At 44.4% G+C, this 18,000-nt stretch overlaps 1 long non-coding RNA gene across 1 annotated transcript in view; it reads left to right on the top strand.

Annotated features, from left to right (window-relative positions):
* The window catches only part of LOC118172271, a 141,149-nt gene extending 123,618 nt beyond the window's left edge, over nucleotides 1–17,531 (top strand). The window contains exon 5 of the long non-coding RNA XR_004753623.1: nucleotides 11,662–17,531. This is a non-coding gene — a long non-coding RNA (uncharacterized LOC118172271). The remainder of the gene's footprint in view (nucleotides 1–11,661) is intronic.
* Nucleotides 17,532–18,000: the final 469 nt, after the last annotated feature.

Genomic DNA, 18,000 nt, shown 5'->3' with positions numbered 1-18,000 from the left:
CCGTCAGTTGCAACACCTACATTCCTCTCCTTTTGTGTCATTTCCAAGTGACAGATTTCATGAATCTTAGTCCAAAATATCATTACTGCTACTTCAATTCATGACATTGCAGTCTATACTAATAGATTCCATCCTGTTTCTGTTATTCCAACTGTCAAAATCACCGAGCTCTTCTTGTATGACAGCCCAGTCCTTCTTCTCATCTGTGATGTTTTCCAGGTTTGCACCTGCAGAAAAATAGCTATACTTTTTGTACACAGAGCATTCATGAAAGTTTAAGCCAGATTAGCCTCCAGGAAACCTTTCCCATTATTACCCTTCTTCCCACCTGACATTTTGCCCTTTAAACAAACCTGTTTTTGTTTCCTCTACAACTGTTTCCTTGTTAGCCTTAAAATTCCTGTGCTAAATGCCATATTCTCCAACAAAACTAATATCTCATGCATCACTGTATCAAATGCTTTACTGAAATCTAGATCGATCAGATCTACTGCGTTTCCTTTGTCTAGAAAATCAGTTATCTTATCAAAGAAAGAAATCAGGTTACTCTGGCACTCTCTGTGTCTCTCTATTTAACATTTACATATATTCCATGTCTCTAATTATTCTCTCTCTAAGAATTTACTTTAAATATTTTGTGTAGTCATCTCTATTTGTGATCCAAGCGGCTGTGACCTTGGTTTGTAGGGACCCTACACAATGCGGTTCATGGTCCGATCCAGGATTTGGATGTGAATGTCAGTAGAGTATTGTGATATGCAGTCAGAAGATTCTGAGCAATGGGGAGTGCAACAGGTGAACTAAAATAATGCAGGACTAAAACCATCAGGAACTCAGGAAGCATTAAAGAAAGCATAAATCTTTGCCTTATTCTTATACTCTTTTATTAGACCCCTACCAGAGGTAGGACATGGCTTGAAGGACCTTTAGCCTGTCCCTGTACGGCTGTTTTAGTGGTTTGCTAATGAGGATGCTCTGAGCTTACCCTGCTGCCACCAAAGTATGTGTTGCACTACAGGAAAGCATCTTGGAGGGTGGAGGTTCTTATGCAAAGTATTTTCTGCAGAACTACCAACTGAGTTATGTCCTTTTACGTATTCTGTCTTTGGTGTTCTACCCACCAACTCCCAGGGGGAAATTCAGGAATGACAAAAGCATCTTCTGCACCACTGCTTGATATTTTGCTAACCAATTCACATCCTTCAGAAGAGCAGGACCAGTAATTGGTTTTGCAGGGGGAACACCTCAGAGAGAAATACTGCTTTTTCTCTTTTTTTTTTTTTTTCTTGTTGTTCTTTCCTGACCCATGAAATATACTATCCTCATCATGCTGAAGCTGCCATAAATGAAAGTCTGTCAAAGTTGCCATTATAACCCCTATTTTTAAGCAGTTTATCATTCAAGGGCAAAGCTTCTTTTTCTCTCCTCGCTATGCTGGGTGAAAAAAGGTCAGGCACAGGCTACTGCCTAAAATATGTTTCCTTTGGATTTTTAAACATTAAAAAAAGCACTGTTGAGCAAAGATGGGCCAACAAGATTCCAATATAAAGACACACTGCCATTTCACCCTATGAAGTCAGGCACAATACTGAGGTGGAAACCTGAATATAAAATAATTAAGTTATAATATTAATGTCCTTTATCCTGCAAACTGTCTTAACTGGATTCCCACAGCCAGGCTCCTTCAGACTTTGGGAGGTATAAGAACCAGATCTGTTTTTCTAATCTGTGCTCATAGAAAAAGAAATTATCTCAGCTCTTTTTAAAGCAGGCAGAAATAGCAGAATTTCCAGGAACCTCAGGGAGACAAAGAGCAGAACACAGTGTCAATAACTCTACATAAATTTAAACCTCTGTGTAAGCTTTTGGATTCTACTGGGATGAACAGGGAAGTAATACTGAAGGGAGAGAGATCCAGGAATGAAAGAGAGAAATTTGACCTGCATCGTAGACAGATGATCTGTTGGTAGAAGAGTAAATGTAGGGTAGTACAAAGGCAGTTAACCTCCCTGTGTCCAGATTTCTCATCCATAAAATGATAATAATGATACTTGCCTTTGTGAAGCACTTTGAGATCTGTGGAGGAAGAGTGATGTATAGAGACAGGCATTGTTATTTCAAAGAGACAGAGAATAGCAGGTGTCATAGATCCAGAATTACACAATAGACAAATATTGCGGGGAAATCTGTGGGAATCAGCTGTACCCTACATTTTGTTGTAGCTTTAATAATGTTGGCAGCTTTGCTATTCAAGTGCAATATTGCAGGTAATCACTCCATTGCTCCATAGCTATCAGGGTGGGGATGAGAAACAGTTTATTTTGCTGGAAGGGCATAATTGGAGCCAAACAAAATAATTTGGTATGGAACAATTAGCAAATTCATTACTTCTCAGCAGATTTCCTACAGAAATTCCCACATGCTCTTGTTCATTTTGAGTATTCACCAATTTTCTTAGCCATCAGTGACACTGTGGAAACCACTCTACCTTCTCAGAAATATCTGCATATTTCTCTGCTGTGGATAGCAAAATTTCATGCAATTCCTCATCCGGGTGAGCATCTGCACCCACCTCTACCTCTCACACGTCACTCCCAGACTGGCTCAGGGTATAGTTCTGGTAGCCACAGACCCGTCCTTGCTGAACCCCTGCTGCTTCCAGGGGTCATGCCTGACTTTGCAGCGTGCCTCCTTTCATCTTCCCATGCACTCCGTCCCGGTGTTTACTGAGGGAAATCGGAGTGAAATACAGCAGAGCAGATTAATATCCATCGTGAAGGGATGTGGGGAATATGCAATCACACAGCCTGGATGCTTGGCAGCTCTGCATGTGACAGGAGAGGAAAATCAAAGGGAAAAGAGCATGTATCAGAGGGACAGCAGCCTGGCCCTCTGATTAGCCTGTACAGAGTGGGCCTGGAATAAATCAGAGGGGATTCTCATCTGAACAGTGGCACTAAGGTCAGGCCACAGCTCACACCACCATCACCCCGAGCAGGGCACACGTGCCAGGAGACCAAAGCTCCTGAAAGCTGCTAGGCTGTTGGCCCCATGGCTGTGTTACTGACCACAAGGCCCAGAAAACATTGCAGATGTTTGGTCATCCATAACTGTGAAAGGTTTTCAACCTCTAAAGCTCTTGTGTTCATCCACAAAGAGGTAAATTATCTCCTCTATCACTTGCATTTTGAGAGGGTTGTGGGAAAGAGTTTAGAGACCCGGTGTTGCCACAGGCTGATCTCCCGTGCAGAAGGGACAAAGCTGGGGGTGGCGGTGAGAAGGGGATGGGGAGCACACACAGCTGCACACCCATCCCCTGCCCAAGGTGAGCCGCCACTTCCACCGATGGCCTGCTGTCCTGCTGGCTGCAACGCAGGGCCCCAGCCGGCAAATTGCCACCTAGCGCCTGCACAATCACAGGCATTTCAGGTAGTTTTGAAAATCCCTGTCTGGATAAAAATGGAGCAGGAGCATCAGGCCAGGCCGTCCAGCTGAGCTAAGTACCCATCTGGGAGCTGCGTTGAGAGCCGCTGAGCAGAGTGGAGCTGCCGGCGGTGCTCAGCCGCCTGCGGATCAGCCAGCTCGGCTTGGGCAGTGGCTCCTTCCCTCTGTGCCCTCTCAAATCCCACCCCCAGGCAATGCAATGGAAGGTTTCTGTGACCATGCTTCAGTCAGAAGTTACAGACAGACTGGTTTTTGCTGTGTGCGCCCGTTGGCTGATTGAAGTCTCCCTCCCTGGGATTTTCTCACCCTGTCCACGAATGTATTACACAAGCAGACTGGGGCTCGCTGCTATTTCAGCCCCTGGCCGATGGCTGGTGGTGCTCCTGTCACCCTCTGCCCTGCAAAAACACATGTGGCTCCTTCATTGCGCAGTCACAGAAACCAGTATTTCCCCCACCCACCTCATTCACTCATATTTTGTGTAAGCAGGAAAAAAAACCCTTGGGATGAAATACAAACCATTCCCATAAAATTTGTATCGCTCTCCTCAGGGCCTGCTCCCCACATTGAAAATGAACATAGCAAAAGCCAGTCTGCTGGTTGGAACAAACACAAATAACTTAAGGAGAGGTATGATAAATCAAGCCCACATTGCTGTCATATTGTGGTCTGGATGAGGTGAACTGTCTTCCGTCCTTGATGGCACTAGCAGGATGTTTTTCTATACCAAATTACAAGAGGTTCATGATCACTGAGCAGAGACATTAAAATAAAGCTGAGGGGTGACTTGCTGAAACCGTGGCCAAAACAGCTCCACACGCTGTCCAAGAAACAGCTGCCTGATCTCTTGCATTTGTGGAATAAATTTTTAGATCAGAAAGACATTTTGGGATTATTTTATTTCGGTGGGTAATGCAGTTTTGGTAACACAGCAACTTTTTGAAAATTTATGTTTGCTTCATTGAATCCTTCTCGCAGGCTGGAGGGGGAATTTAGAAACTTCATTTTGACATTGAATTTGTTACTTGAATCTAAATGTTTCATGTCGCGATTTTCAAACAAAATATTTTGATCTTTCCGTTGCAAATTTAGTTTGGTTCAAAATTACCTTCCATTTCATTTTGAAAGGTGTGCTCAAAGCCCAGCTATCACCCTTACAAAGGGACAAAAAATGTTTTGATTAAACTAAGACTTTTTTCCCCTTTACTTTCAGCTTTAAAATAACCGTCAAAAACAACACAGAAAAGAGGTTGCTAGCGAACCAAAAATTCAATTACCTGAAAGGCTGTTATTCTCATTTCAATATATGGTCTTGACCACAGAGGGAGGCAAGTGTGCAGCGCACTGCAGTACACACAACCCACCCTGTTGCATAATAACTTCCCCGATGAATGCCCTCCATTGAGGACAACATAAGTTAGACCATTAGAAGATAAGCTGACCCAGTCAAAGGCAGAATGAGACTGGGATTCAACCAACTTGAATGTCCCACCAGGGTTGGGTGACCACATGACTACATTTTGACCCAGTTGTTAAAGCATTGATGACTCTACAAATATATATATATATAATAATCTGATTTTGGCTCAACACCCATCCCACGAGGCAGGCTGACTCAGGAAGGCTGTGGGAATTTAAGGTATGGTTTCACATGAGCTCCTCCTTGGCCACCTCTACCAAACCTTGACAGATACAGAATGTGGAGAAGGTTCAAACAAATACCCACATGCCAGGGCCTTGATCTGAGTTGGGCAAGGACTTGCTCTGTTGCGGCAGGCTGAGAGTAGCCTCACAGGAAACTGTCCCTGACTCAGAGGCTGCCATCTCTGCCAGGGTAATCCTGTGCCAAAGGAACAATCCTACACTTGCTGCTCGGGTCTGTGTAGCATCTTCTCCAATAGGAGAAATGTAATACTGAGCTGAGAAAATGTGGCTTTATAAATTTCTTAATCCGTTTTATTGGCCAAACCATTTCTGCTTGTGCCTGAAACCTTCCTGCCTCTGACTCGTCTGGCATTGTGCTCCACCTTGTCCATGGGATGAAACCTTACACCCGTCAGCTCCTGTTGTACGGAATGAAGTCTGACAGTGACTGTAAAACCTCCCTGGGAAACTGAGTGCAAGCAGATGCTGAAGCCACAAAAAAAGTGACTGTATGGCAATCCATAGATCTGGCCTGCACACTGTCAACATACAAAGACACAAGTAATGCTCTTTTGTTGGCCTGGCTGGTGCACCACTACTGTGACTCTCTAGCACATCTTGATTCTTAGGGGAATACAGGGAAGCAGTTGCAGATCTCCCTGTGCAATGTCCTACCCAGATCTTGTTTTCTCAACAACAGCAGAATCCGCAGGACACCAGAGCAGAGGCTCTTTTCTGTGGCTGTTACATGGCTACATCATCCCCATCTGGCTCAGATGTCAGCCAGCCACAAGGGATCGGCCCTCTTGCTACTGTGATAGAAGTGTGATCTTCTGTTTTTTTCCAGTAGCTTGATCTGCCTTATCCAGGGAAATAATTGCAAGTGCACTGTGCCAAATCCTGATCCCACTGAAGTCAGTGACACTGCTCCAGTTGACCTCAGCAGGACCAGGATTTAAGTAGCACCATGTAATTTCTATAGGCTTCTTGCACAGTTTATGTAGCATATGTGCTCTCTCTCTCTGCACGCTTATTTGACTTTCACACTCTTGATGGAAATGTGTCTTTATAAATTTACAAATAGCGCAGCAGCTGTGTGTTTATATAACCTCATTTGAGGGCCACATGTATTCTCACCCTTGTGCTATTAATATTTATACTGTCACAATCACATACACACAAATACCTCACACAAATACACATGCATGCTGTGGAACAATGAGGAAAATAGATTAAAAACACTTCTGAGTCAGTCATGCCTTAAAAATAAATAAACAAAACTGAAAGGCACATCTAGGTTCTTGAAAGACATTATGAAGGAACTTTCCTCTAGATTTTGGTGACTTTGTGCAAACTGCTGTGCCTTTGCACCCTTAGCTTCTACACAGCAGCATCTCTCCCTGATTTGAGGTGACCAGGTTGCAAAAAGTTTTGCAGAGCAAACCAGGTTCTCCAGCCAGTCAGGAGGTGGGCAATTTATAGGGCATCCAGGACTCCAGGCACTGCAGGCTATTGAGGACTGGGCAAGTGACTCCCCCACCAGTATAAGGAACGTTGTTCAGAAGGCCACAATGAAGCTGGTTAACAGCTCTTGGCAGAGATTACTTTTTTTAGTAAAAATGCAGAATTAAGCAGATTTAGTCAATCTGCAAATTACTTTTTGCTTCAAATGCAAACAGAAAAAACCTGCCAAACATACAGCAGAGATGTTTTATTTTGACAATTTCAGATGAAACATTTTGATTTTCTCATGTGAAAAGAAAAAAAAAAAAAAAAAAAAAAAAAAAAAACTAGCATTCTTGATTTTGCCTCCATTTAATTTTCTCTGTTCCAAAGGACCAAAACTATTTGTCCCATCCTTAGTATTGATTACTTCTTTAACTCCCTGCTTTGCTAGAGAAAAAGATTTAAATGATCATTTCTGGACGGTCAAGTGGAATTTCTTTTCTCCCCCCCCCCCCCCACCCCACCCCACACAGATTTACTAGCTCAGTCAATGAACCAGCTCTCTGTAGGAAGCTTAATCTAGACTTTATTTTTAAGGTCCTAGGACCAAAGAGCAAAAACATGAAGGTGCAAGTAGGATGGACTTTGTTCACTCATTTGCACGGTGTGCACATGAGGCAGAGAGCAAGCAGCCTTGCTAAGTCTCCTCCTTCCCTTTTACAAGGAAACTTCACTGGGAGACCACATGGCCATTCTGATGCCAGCAAGTTCCCTGCAGATGGAGAGAGCAAATAAAAATGTGCATATTTACATTATACATGCAGATTAGATAGTGTGCATTCCTCACAGCTTGTCCCTGAAACACCCTCCAAAAGGAGCGTGGGGGAGAATGCAAAGAAGTTGCATCCAACTCTGTTCTCTCATTGTCTCCCTCCCACGCTCTTGCTCTCAAACATGTACCCCTGGACAATTAACCCTTTACAATTCCCTGCATCACGGACAAAACTGTCAGTGCATGGCAACCTCTACTTTAGAGAAAAATGGAAATAGTTTCTCTTAAAGTATTGCTAAATCCAGCCAGCAGAAATATCTGCAAGAGGGCAATGGTAACGATGGGGGAATTAATTACTGTGTTACCTAAACTTTGCATTATCTGGCAAAAGAAGAGAGTGGGTGTGTGGGTTCATATAAGGGGTTACCCTGGAACAGAGACAGAACACTGAATTGGGGAGCTGAAACCCTTCTGTATTTACCCTCCTGAGTGCCAGTGGCTGCTCATGTCCCTTCCCATGGAAGCCCTGCTGTGAGCTCAGTGCAGGGAGAAGTGGGTTACTGAGGGGAGCAAGGAGCAAGCCAGTGATGGGACACCCAATGTCTGCTTTTGGGGAAGGTCAGATGGAGCTTCTCTGAAAGCAGGAGTGCAGGAAGAAGAGCAGCATCACCACACCTCTCCCCGTACTGTGCTGTATGACTTTTAGACCCCAAAGCTCTTGCCTTTTGCTGGGCCACATGCTGGATACCTGCCCACAGACTGGGCTGATCCACACCATTTGCAGTGGAATCGCCAAGTGAAACCATTAACTTGCTCCACATCTCCCTTTCTTAAAAGACCTGGAGTTTGGCCTTCTCCATAGCTAGGTCCCTGCACCTACTGCAAAAATCTGCCAGGAAGAGGTCTGGGATTATCCTTCACTGCCAGAGCCAGGGCAACAAGAACCTCTGGGCAGAGATCATCACTTGGGCTACGAGGAATCACTCTGTTAGGCATACATGCTCCTGCATTCATCTGTATCTCCTCTCTCATGCTGCAGCACTCATGTTTGCCCTTCCAAGTGAGGTTCCTCAGGGCATTTATTCTTCAGCGAGTAACACGCTCGCTCACACATGCTCCCCTCGCCCTCCCACGCAGCTCAGCATTGCAGCTCTCTCCTGGTAAGTTATGCCCCATTTCTCTCCAGGAAATCCTTGCCGGGCTCTGCCAGCTGCCACCTCACTGACAGATGTTCTGCTCAGGCACTCTCTATCATTTTTACATAGTGGCAGCCTGGTTAAATATTTCACGGCTCGCCCCGAACTTTTAGTGCTCCTGGTCAGGGGGAACAGTGCAGCCGGTCCAACAGGGGTCACACATGACTTCGGGGCACTGGCCTCTCATCTCCTCCTAGTCTTCCTTGCAGGTTGGTCACAACACCGTGCTTGGGAAGAAGCTTTCCTTTGAAATAAGGTCGACTCCAGCCTTTTGAGCTACAAGGAAAACTTGCCTGCACAGTACCAGCTGCAGTAAAAAGCTTGGCTGAATATAAGACATGGAGGAATGGGAGATTCATGGCATCTTCTAGGCAGAAGAATAAATTAGACTTTTTGATATATTTTTAAAGATGCAGTTTGGCAATTTATATCCATGAAATGTAAACGCCTCTGACTTTTGCCATATAGAGAAATCAACAGAAAAGCATGTGGTTATTAAGTACTGAAGGGCGGGATAGGTGAGGTGCACGGCAAAAAAAAATGAGTGCTTGATTCTGGCTGGAACACAAAGGGATGGGAGATTTCTCGGGGTACTGCAGGTTTTAGGGATTATGAAAAGTGACTCTTCAGGTGTTGTGGTGTAAGAAGGCATCTCAAGACCTTCTTACAGGTTTTATAATATTCTTATTGCTGGGATAGCAATGGTATCAGAGTAAATGAAATATGACTTAAAGTCATAATGTAACTAAAACAATTTCCTTGTTTCATGTTGCACATTTACAGTCTCTTCTTCAAAGATCTTGCACATAACAATTTTATTTTGTTCTAAATTGGCTCTCACACTACTTTCACCAGCATTATAGCTGGGTGCTTCCAGTATTACACCAAGGAACGTGACTAACATCTCTTACAGGTTGTTTGTGACAGTTCTTTCTCAGGAAAGATATTATGGGCTGGACCAAAGTAGCTGCTTCTGACACTGATTAGCTCATGTGGCTGTGTGAGACTAAAATCATAGTTAAAGAAAAAAAAAAAAAAAAGGAAAAAGAAAAGAAAAAAAAAAAAAAACAGCCTGCTTAAGGTCCCAAATCAACCCCTAAACATATGTGCAGACTTAAAATTAGGAAATTGCTTTTGCATTTTTAAAGAACATCCAGGCCTCATTCACTTTGCATATATAATATTGCCCATTCGGGGCCTCAGAGCCCTGTTTACATTAGTGTTTCATCAAATTTATTTTCAAGCATCATAATTCTCTGGTAGGTCAATCTCAACCCTATTGTGCTCTTTTAAGATGCGGTGGACCAATTCCCAGAATGGCAAGCGCAGAGTAAAACAATCAATCACCCGATTGCTGTCCTGGAGCATATGAAAATGTAATGATGACCCCGGATTTTACTGCAGAGAGGGAACACCCGATGCACTGCATGAATGAGATTGACAGATCACCACATTTATGGCATCTTAAATGCAGATCTGGAGTAATTTTGTTTAAAACTGGAAGAAAATAGTAAAGTCAATGTGGCACAAAGTAGCACGCAAGTGTTGTGAATAAAAGCTTCAAAGGGTACTAAAGTGCCATTGATTACCTTTGAGAGGATCTTTAAGATCTCAAGTCCAAGATAAAGAATTTACACATACACTGTAATGTTAAACCATCATCTCTGTATTTCCAGTAATCACTTCTGCAGTAGATGAATCCAGGCATTAGCATCCTGACAGGATTTTCTAACTAAAGGTACACAAGGAAATCACAAGAATTTAGATTCCAGTTAAGTTCCACAGTATTATGGCCTTAAAAAAGCCTCCAGTGGTCACTTCTGCTCTGTCAGCTAAGATAATATTAAGAGAGATTAGTATGCCTGTTCTTAATGATGGCTTAATATCTTGCATATCTGGAAAACCAAGCAGAATTCAAAGGTGGCAATAAGATGCCTCATCACCTTTCTCTATATTTTTATCATGCCTCATACCATCACTTGTTTTATAGAAACAGAATCTAATAAACTAATATCATATACTTTTGGGGAGAGGAGAGGAGGAGAAAATTACACGTTTGGTTGATAATGATAACAAGATTGCCGTATGAAGCATTTGAATAGATACTGACTGTCATTTTGAGGAGGAATTTAGAACAAAGCAGGATAAGCGTGGCATGGGTGAAGTGGATTTAAAGCTGACAGAGTGCAAAACAGAGAAGGGAACGAAAAGGGAAATCATTCAGTGCTTCCTTGTGTGGCCTCCAAGGACCCCTAGCTCTCCTGGAAAGCAGTAACCTCTAGAAATACACATCCATGGGTGATTTCAGTGTGGAAGATGCATTCACTTTCCTCTAAGGCAGTGGGTCGAAGACAAGGAGAAGGAAGAGGAGGAAGAAAGAGCATATTTATGGGCAGATATCCATGGCAGAATACTGCATCAAGAAAACTGTCAGGAAATCAAAGGTGCTTCAGAAAAAAAAAAAAAAAAAAAAAAAAAAAAGCCACAGTAATTGCTCCAAAGACAGCAAATACTACCTTTGATTCTGAGACCTCCACCCAGGTATCTTACCAAAGACGAGCTGATGGGCTGACTTGGTCGCGGTTTGGAAACTCTTACTTGGGGAATGCATATATGGCAATAAGCTTCTCAGCCTGGCAGACAAAAGCAGCGAATTACAGTGCAAATTACAAATTAAGAGCGGGACTAATTTGGCTTAGGATGTGCACACATTTTACAGTGAGAGAGATTAAGCCCTGGAGCCATTTTGTAAAGGCTGTAGTGGATTCACAGTCATTTGTGGTTATTACATCAAGATCTGATGAACTTTTACAATATCTTTTATTTGGAAGAATTGATTCATGGCAATTTGTGTAATGCAGAGGCCAAACTGAATGGCCACACCGGTATCTTCTGGCTTTGTGGCCTGAGAACTTGAGGAAACGGATTTCTCTGACACACTCCTCCAAGGAGGGAATGATATTCCTTTTACAGGAGAGGATGGAGACCCTGAAAGATTGAATGCCTTGCCCACTGGAGTCCATCACTACTTCTTTCACCCTTCTTCATTACTACCTTTTTTGTTGTTATAATCCTTGAGGAATTTTTCTCATTTGTTTTTGATATTTTGGGCTTGCTTTAAGCCTGCTGAGTGATAATGTTCCCTGCTTTGCTTTCCAGGGAGGTGGGTTACAAGGAAATGACAGCAAGGCATGTTCTGGGAGCACAGCCCTCTGCGTACAAGACACCTGTGAGCATGCGTAGGAGCAGACCACCTTCTGAAAATGAAGCCAGGGAGCAGACTGTGTTTGCAGAGACCTCCCAACAGGACAGCCTGGAAATGTCAGAGCTCCTTTCCCTTGCAGCCTGTTCTCGGGAAGCGCAGGAAGAAGCTCCGTCAGGCCCCAGGCTGCTGTAAGGAGGGTGCTGTCATGCAGGAAATCTTGGCAGAAGCCTTCCATCACTGAACCCTCTCCCAGCACCACACAACCAGCCCAGCCAAGTGAGTGACAGCCACTAACAGGCCATCTCCAGCCTGGCCCAGGTCCGACTCGCTGCGTGAGCCAATGCTCGCTGTCACTGTGCTGCATTACCTAGGCAGATCCAGACAGGTGGCACTGGCAAGAAACCAAGGAAGAAAAACACTTCATTCCCAGGGAGCAATCTTCCATCTGAGATGGCACGTGATGCAAGGTGCAGCGTGTGTTGGCCATGAGATGAGATGTGCCTTATAACAGTTTCCAAAGTTTTGGAACTAGCTCAGTCTTGAAATCCAGAGAAATTTGGTTAACTTGTTCTGTTTTGTCTGAGTAGCTCTATTTTTTTTTCTGTGTGTGTCTTTCGGCTTCATCTCCTGTTGGGAGTGCTGAAATTCCATCACAAAAGCTGCATCATCACTTGGCTTTTTATTACAGTTTTTCAGCACTACATGACTGCTAGCGCATCTCCAGCCATGCTGGAAATGGGAAGAAACAACAAACAGCTCTTTAGATAATGCAGAAAGACCATGCCTTCCTGCTAACAGCCAGCTGTGCCCGCATTTCCCCTCTCCTCCAGCAAGATACTGATGCTGCTGCAAGACTAGAGATTAACTGGAGGTCCCCTTTAACTTCAGGAAGACTATTTGCAATGAGAGATATTTTTCAGAGTGAACAAACGACAGGACTGTGGTGGGAGGGAGAGAGTTCCCTTGAGGGGTCCCTAATACCCCTCCGTGCATTTACCAGTCCTCAGTAATCTCTCCTCTGCAGGCCTGTCCTACCCAACCCTGCTTAGCTGGTAATTGCTGAAGGAATCAAAACACAAGGTATGGCAGCTGCAGGCATCCAGTGGAAAAAAAAATCCCCACATGCACATGCATAAGTGTAAAAGAGAGACAGAAGGAGAGAAAGCACATTAAAGGAAAGACAACATTTGCAGCAGGCTGGTGTGTCCTTGACCGAAGGAGACATCAAAGACAGCTTCAGTGATTTACTCTTTGACAGGCTGGCATCTCTGTGATTCACGGAGCTAATCAATTAGGTGATACATTCCCCCTCCCCACCGCCCCTTTATTTTTAACAGCTTCTTGCCAAGAGTGGAACTGCTCCAGAACTGAATGGGGACCAGCGTCCTGACCAAGCTGCAGGAGCTGACAGGCGCCAGCCCAGCAGGTCTGAAAGAAGATCAGGACACAGCCAAAGGGGATTTGCCACGGGGGCCAGGGGTACTTTAGCCCCCTTTGGACGTGGATGCCACATTTTCCTGGGTCATAAGACACAGATGATGTTGCAGAGTTTCATAGCCCCTCCATTTAGTTGGATGTATGTCCATCCCTGCCTCCCCAGTTCTGTGCTACTTGAAGGCTTTAAAAGCCTTCCAGCACTTGAGTCCTTCAGCCATGTGCAAACAGGGCCTTGCCCTTCAGATTTCTCAGGTTGTTGGCTGTCCTATTGCAAAATGAGAAACACAGTCACAGCTGAGCTCTTCTTAGTGAGGAGCAAGTCCCGGGAGGGACAGAGGCTGGGAAATGCACCACAAGATTCTTGTGGGGCTGGGCACTGCAGCTGGCCAGGTACTGCAGAAAGCGGCCTGCATTTAACGCTTGTGTTTCCTCTCCTGATGAGAAGCTGCAGAAATCTGGCCACAATATGGTACAGTCAGGGAGATGGGAGCAGTTGTTGGGGTTCAGGGAATAAACCCCCACAAACATGGGAGGTTCTGAAGCCCATGGTCATCCCAAAATGGAAACCTTTCCAGGGGCACACATGGGGACAAAACCACTGAGTCACAGCCAGGGTGTGAACAAGCGAGTGAGTGGTGGGATGCTGAGCCAGGCATATCAGCACTTGCAGTGTTTAAAATTTCATTGAAGATACTATCATAAATCTCTATCCTTTGTGCTTGCAAGCCTTCTCTTCTGAACATGGCCACTGTAGTGCTTCCCACATGAATATGCAGCAGGAATGAGTTTGAGCAGGCACTAATCACAAGGAGAAAGAAAAGAAACCTTTGATGTAAATCCAGGTTCAGGAAAAAGCCCAGTTTCTTCTGAAAGAATGGGGATTTTTCCCTACTTGTCTCAAGAGCTATGACCTGTCCTGGTGCTTGATGGAAACTATTTCAGGGTAAGTCTTGGTGAATTTTTCACGACTGATCTTTCTAGAAGAAGTGGGATGCTAACAAGGAAGAGAGGACAGTATTGTGCACTGGAGAGCAACATCTGATGGAGATTTGTTGGAGAATTTGGGAGTTCACACAAGTGTTAGTCCTGCCTCTTAACATCACAAGACATAACAGTTGCATGGTGAAGAAATTCTCTCCTCTGGGTTCAGACTGGAGATTTCTCTCATGTCTCACTTTGTCACATTGGGAACAGAAGATGCAGGCAAAAACCTGACAGTCTTACCCCATGCTCCCGCCTCATCGCACAGACTGCCCCAAGGATGTTGGGGCACACCAGCTGAGCCCTTGCTCCTGCCTCCCTAGAAGAGTCCTCTGTGAAAACAGAGACATTGTTGAATATTCTCTGATTTGCTCTGGATGAAATCTCTCATCAGATCCCGCTGCTCTTCATGGCAAAATACCCGCAGGCAACAGAGTCCAATTTTTACCCGTTCAGCTTCAGGCATAAATTTGCTGTTTTCAAAGTGGAAACAGGATCAGATGGCAGAGTGAAGGGAAAAAAAAAAAAAAAAAAAAAAAAAAAGTCCTTCACCAGCTGTGAAAACTGCCCTTTTAATTTTCATGAAAAGATAGAAAGAAATGTTCTGCTGGTTGTTTCATCCCTCATTGGTGTAATTGACAGAGAGCATTTCCTCTCACCCATCAACTCTAAGGTGTCATTAGCTGCTGGATCCGTTTTTGGCTTCCCTCCTTTTCCCTCGGTGAATTGCCTCCTTCTAGATATCACCTCTTAAATTCACGTTCAATTTTGGGGGGCAAGTTTTATCTCTTCTGCCTGTGAGAGGAAAATGGTTTGTTCCTCTTGTCCTACCCAGCTTTCTCTGTTGTGGTAAATCCTCTACCTGTTCCTGTTACTCCACTTTGAGGTCTCCCTTCAGATGTTAGTCGTTCTGTTTTACATCTAAACTGTACCTCATTAAAACTGTGCATCAGTCCGGATTCCTGCTCATTACAACAGGCAGAAAGCTCGGCTTATGGGAATGCAGTTATAATGAGGGCAAAGAGTATGGCTCAAAAACAACTTCTAATAGCTCATTAGCAAAAAAAAATGACTAGTCAGACACCGCTGTAGTTTCCTCGTTCCTTCTAAAGATCTGAGAGCCATCCCCTTCCCAGCCCGTGGAGGTTAGCAACGTTTAGTCTTCAAAATCAAGGCGAAGCTGTCTTCTGCGCTGAGGACTGTCTCACAGCCTTAGAACTGTCCTGGACTCCCGTGTGATAGCGTCTGCAGATTTCCTGAGTCACTTAACGTGGTTGCTCGGTGCTCGTTTGTCACCTCCCCTACACCTGCCACACCTGGGAAGCAGCGAGGGGAGCCAGCACTGCACACTGGCAGCCCAGCTGCTGATGCTCCCTGCTCCCCTAGCTCAGCGTGGATCCCGTCCTGCTTGATGCTGTCTCCCTGATATCCTGCTTTTTCTCACTCGTGGTTGTTGGTTTGGGATGTCAGCCTGACCCAGATTTGGATTACAGGTAAAATTCCAAATATTTGCCTGAGTCCTGTCAGTGGGATTCTAGTCCGGGCTGGTGGTGTATGGCACACAGAGACAGTTCTGCTCTGTGTGTGTGTGAAAAGAGAGAAATAGAGAGAAGACACCAGACTGGCAAATAAGTTTTAAAAGAGTCCACACTGACTGGTCTTCTTCCCCTTCTGGGTAACATGCAGCAGGAACAGCTATATACCTAGAAATATTATCAAGAGCTACTCATTCTCTGATCCAGAGAGGAGCTAATGTCATTGCCTAGGCTTTACTCTGCCCTTGCTCAAGCAAGGCGAGCAAACACTGTGTAAAAACTGTAAAAACTTAACAGAGACCTTAGGATTTATGCACTCGTTATCTTGCAGGACCATCTCTCAGGATGAAGTAATTTACACGGTGAAATATCAGTGCACTAAAAAGCTTAGGAGGAGCTTCATCAAGCTGGCAGCCCTGTTCATGTGTTCCGATTAGCTACTCACAGCACCTATCAGAGAAAAAGATTTCATCAGTGGTGGTATTTAATGCTCAACTTTTGTCTTCACTCAGCGCAGGCTGAAAACGTAACATCTTGACAGTCTCACAAGACGCTGCCTCCTCTTATGGGAGAGCTGACACAGAGGAGGGCTCTTCTGAATGGGCGATGTCTGGCCTTTAAAGGACTGAAGAGTGATTATGCCACAACTAGACAGTGCCCCAGCCTTGGGGACAGCGTAGCTGTCTTCATCTAGCAGGCTTGAATCCCGTGCTGCAGCTGCAGGGCCATGAGGGAGCGGCATGCTTCAGCACCCTTCTCATGGCTGGATGTGCTGCCCAGCTCGAGATAAGCAGGTATCAGCACCCCTGGAGGAATATGCTCCTCGGTCAGAAGGAGGAACATGACTATATTTGAAAGCATTTTATTTTTAGCTCATCATTCATAATTTTGCTTGTGCACGTCACGGTGACTCACGCTTTGTTCATCCTTACTCAACCGTGTGCCTGCAGAGACAACAACGTGATTGCTTGTTTAATGCACGGTCTCTCTGTTTGAGGGCTTGTTGTTTCAGCGAGGTCTGGGAGCAGCAAGGGCTTCTTCTCAGCAAAACACTTTCCTGCTGTGAGAGTTTGTAGAAGTGTCTTTTTTTTTTTTTTTTTTTTTTTTTTTCCAAAAGAAATGTGGTTTTAGTAAAATGCAGATGTGGTAAATGCATATGCACTGGTCACATCTGTCTGAAAAAGAAAAGGCCTCCAAACAGAAAAGGAGCTCTTAACACAGTGCAGAGGAGACCATCCTGTGCACCAAATCCTGCTCATCACGACTGCCAACCCCTTAACAGATGTTCAGTCCAGACGATTCCCCAGAACATCTGTGCCACATCCTCTACCTGCTGCAAACCACAAAACACCTCCCTGCAAGACCTCCTAATAAACTGCAGACCCTGTGAAGAAAACACAAAACCTTCGCAATGACAGTGTATTGCAGAGAAAAATGGGAGAGATCAAAGGCAAAGAAAGGAGCAAAGAGTTCCTAATGGTTGCCTCGTGCTTTCTCCATGCACTGGTACTGACTTTTCCTGATGTAAAGCCATGGCACTGGGCTAACAACAACCCCTTTTTGTTACCCAGGAGCTCACGGCTCACCTAAGCCTTCTCCGATCCCTCCAGTGAGCCATTAGAGCACCAACTGTTGTGAGGTTGTTTTAGCAACAGTTTGAAAAGTGATTTTTTATGAGCTGTTTATTACCTTCTCAGATTTATTATGTTCCATTCGGACCGATTATGTGAAATAAAAAAAAAAACTCTGACAAAACATGACCTAAAAAAAATAAAAGGTTTCTAAAGAAAATATGGACCAGGGTTATTTTTCCTTTCTTCCTTTCCCTCCTCCTCCCCAAACTTTTGGAATAAATGTCAGAATTAATTTAAGTCAACATTGCCAGAAGCAATCATTCGTCTCCAATATTTCAAACCTGGAGTAACTAAATGAAGGTTCCTGAGAATGAATGTAGTTGCAGGAGGAGATTTGTACATCCATTTGTGAATCTAAGCTGGTTTTCTGCTTCTTCCTATCTCAGAAACCTGTGTGTCTCTGGTTGGACATGTAGAAGAGGACATACCTTGTAGAGCAAAACATCTTTAAACTTTTAAACATTTTCAGGGAGTGATGGTGCTGATGGGGACCTCTCCACTGTCCAAACCTGCATCTCTGCCAGGTGTTGCACCAAGCAGGGCCTGTGGGAAGGATTTCCTCTCCAAGGATACAGGGCTGTGCAAATTAATGTTACACCAGGCTGGTCAGAAGCATCACAGCTAGATGGGAAAGGGGAGTTCTTCTTCTGCCAACAGTACTAATCTCTGTGCTTGCACTTTGGATAAAAGATGGCCTGTTGACAAA

This window comes from Oxyura jamaicensis, chromosome 10 (genome assembly GCF_011077185.1).
Source record: "Oxyura jamaicensis isolate SHBP4307 breed ruddy duck chromosome 10, BPBGC_Ojam_1.0, whole genome shotgun sequence".
NCBI lineage: Eukaryota > Metazoa > Chordata > Aves > Anseriformes > Anatidae > Oxyura > Oxyura jamaicensis.
The sequence above is the reverse complement of the archived record's forward strand: the minus strand, read 5'-3'. Positions and strand labels throughout refer to the sequence as shown.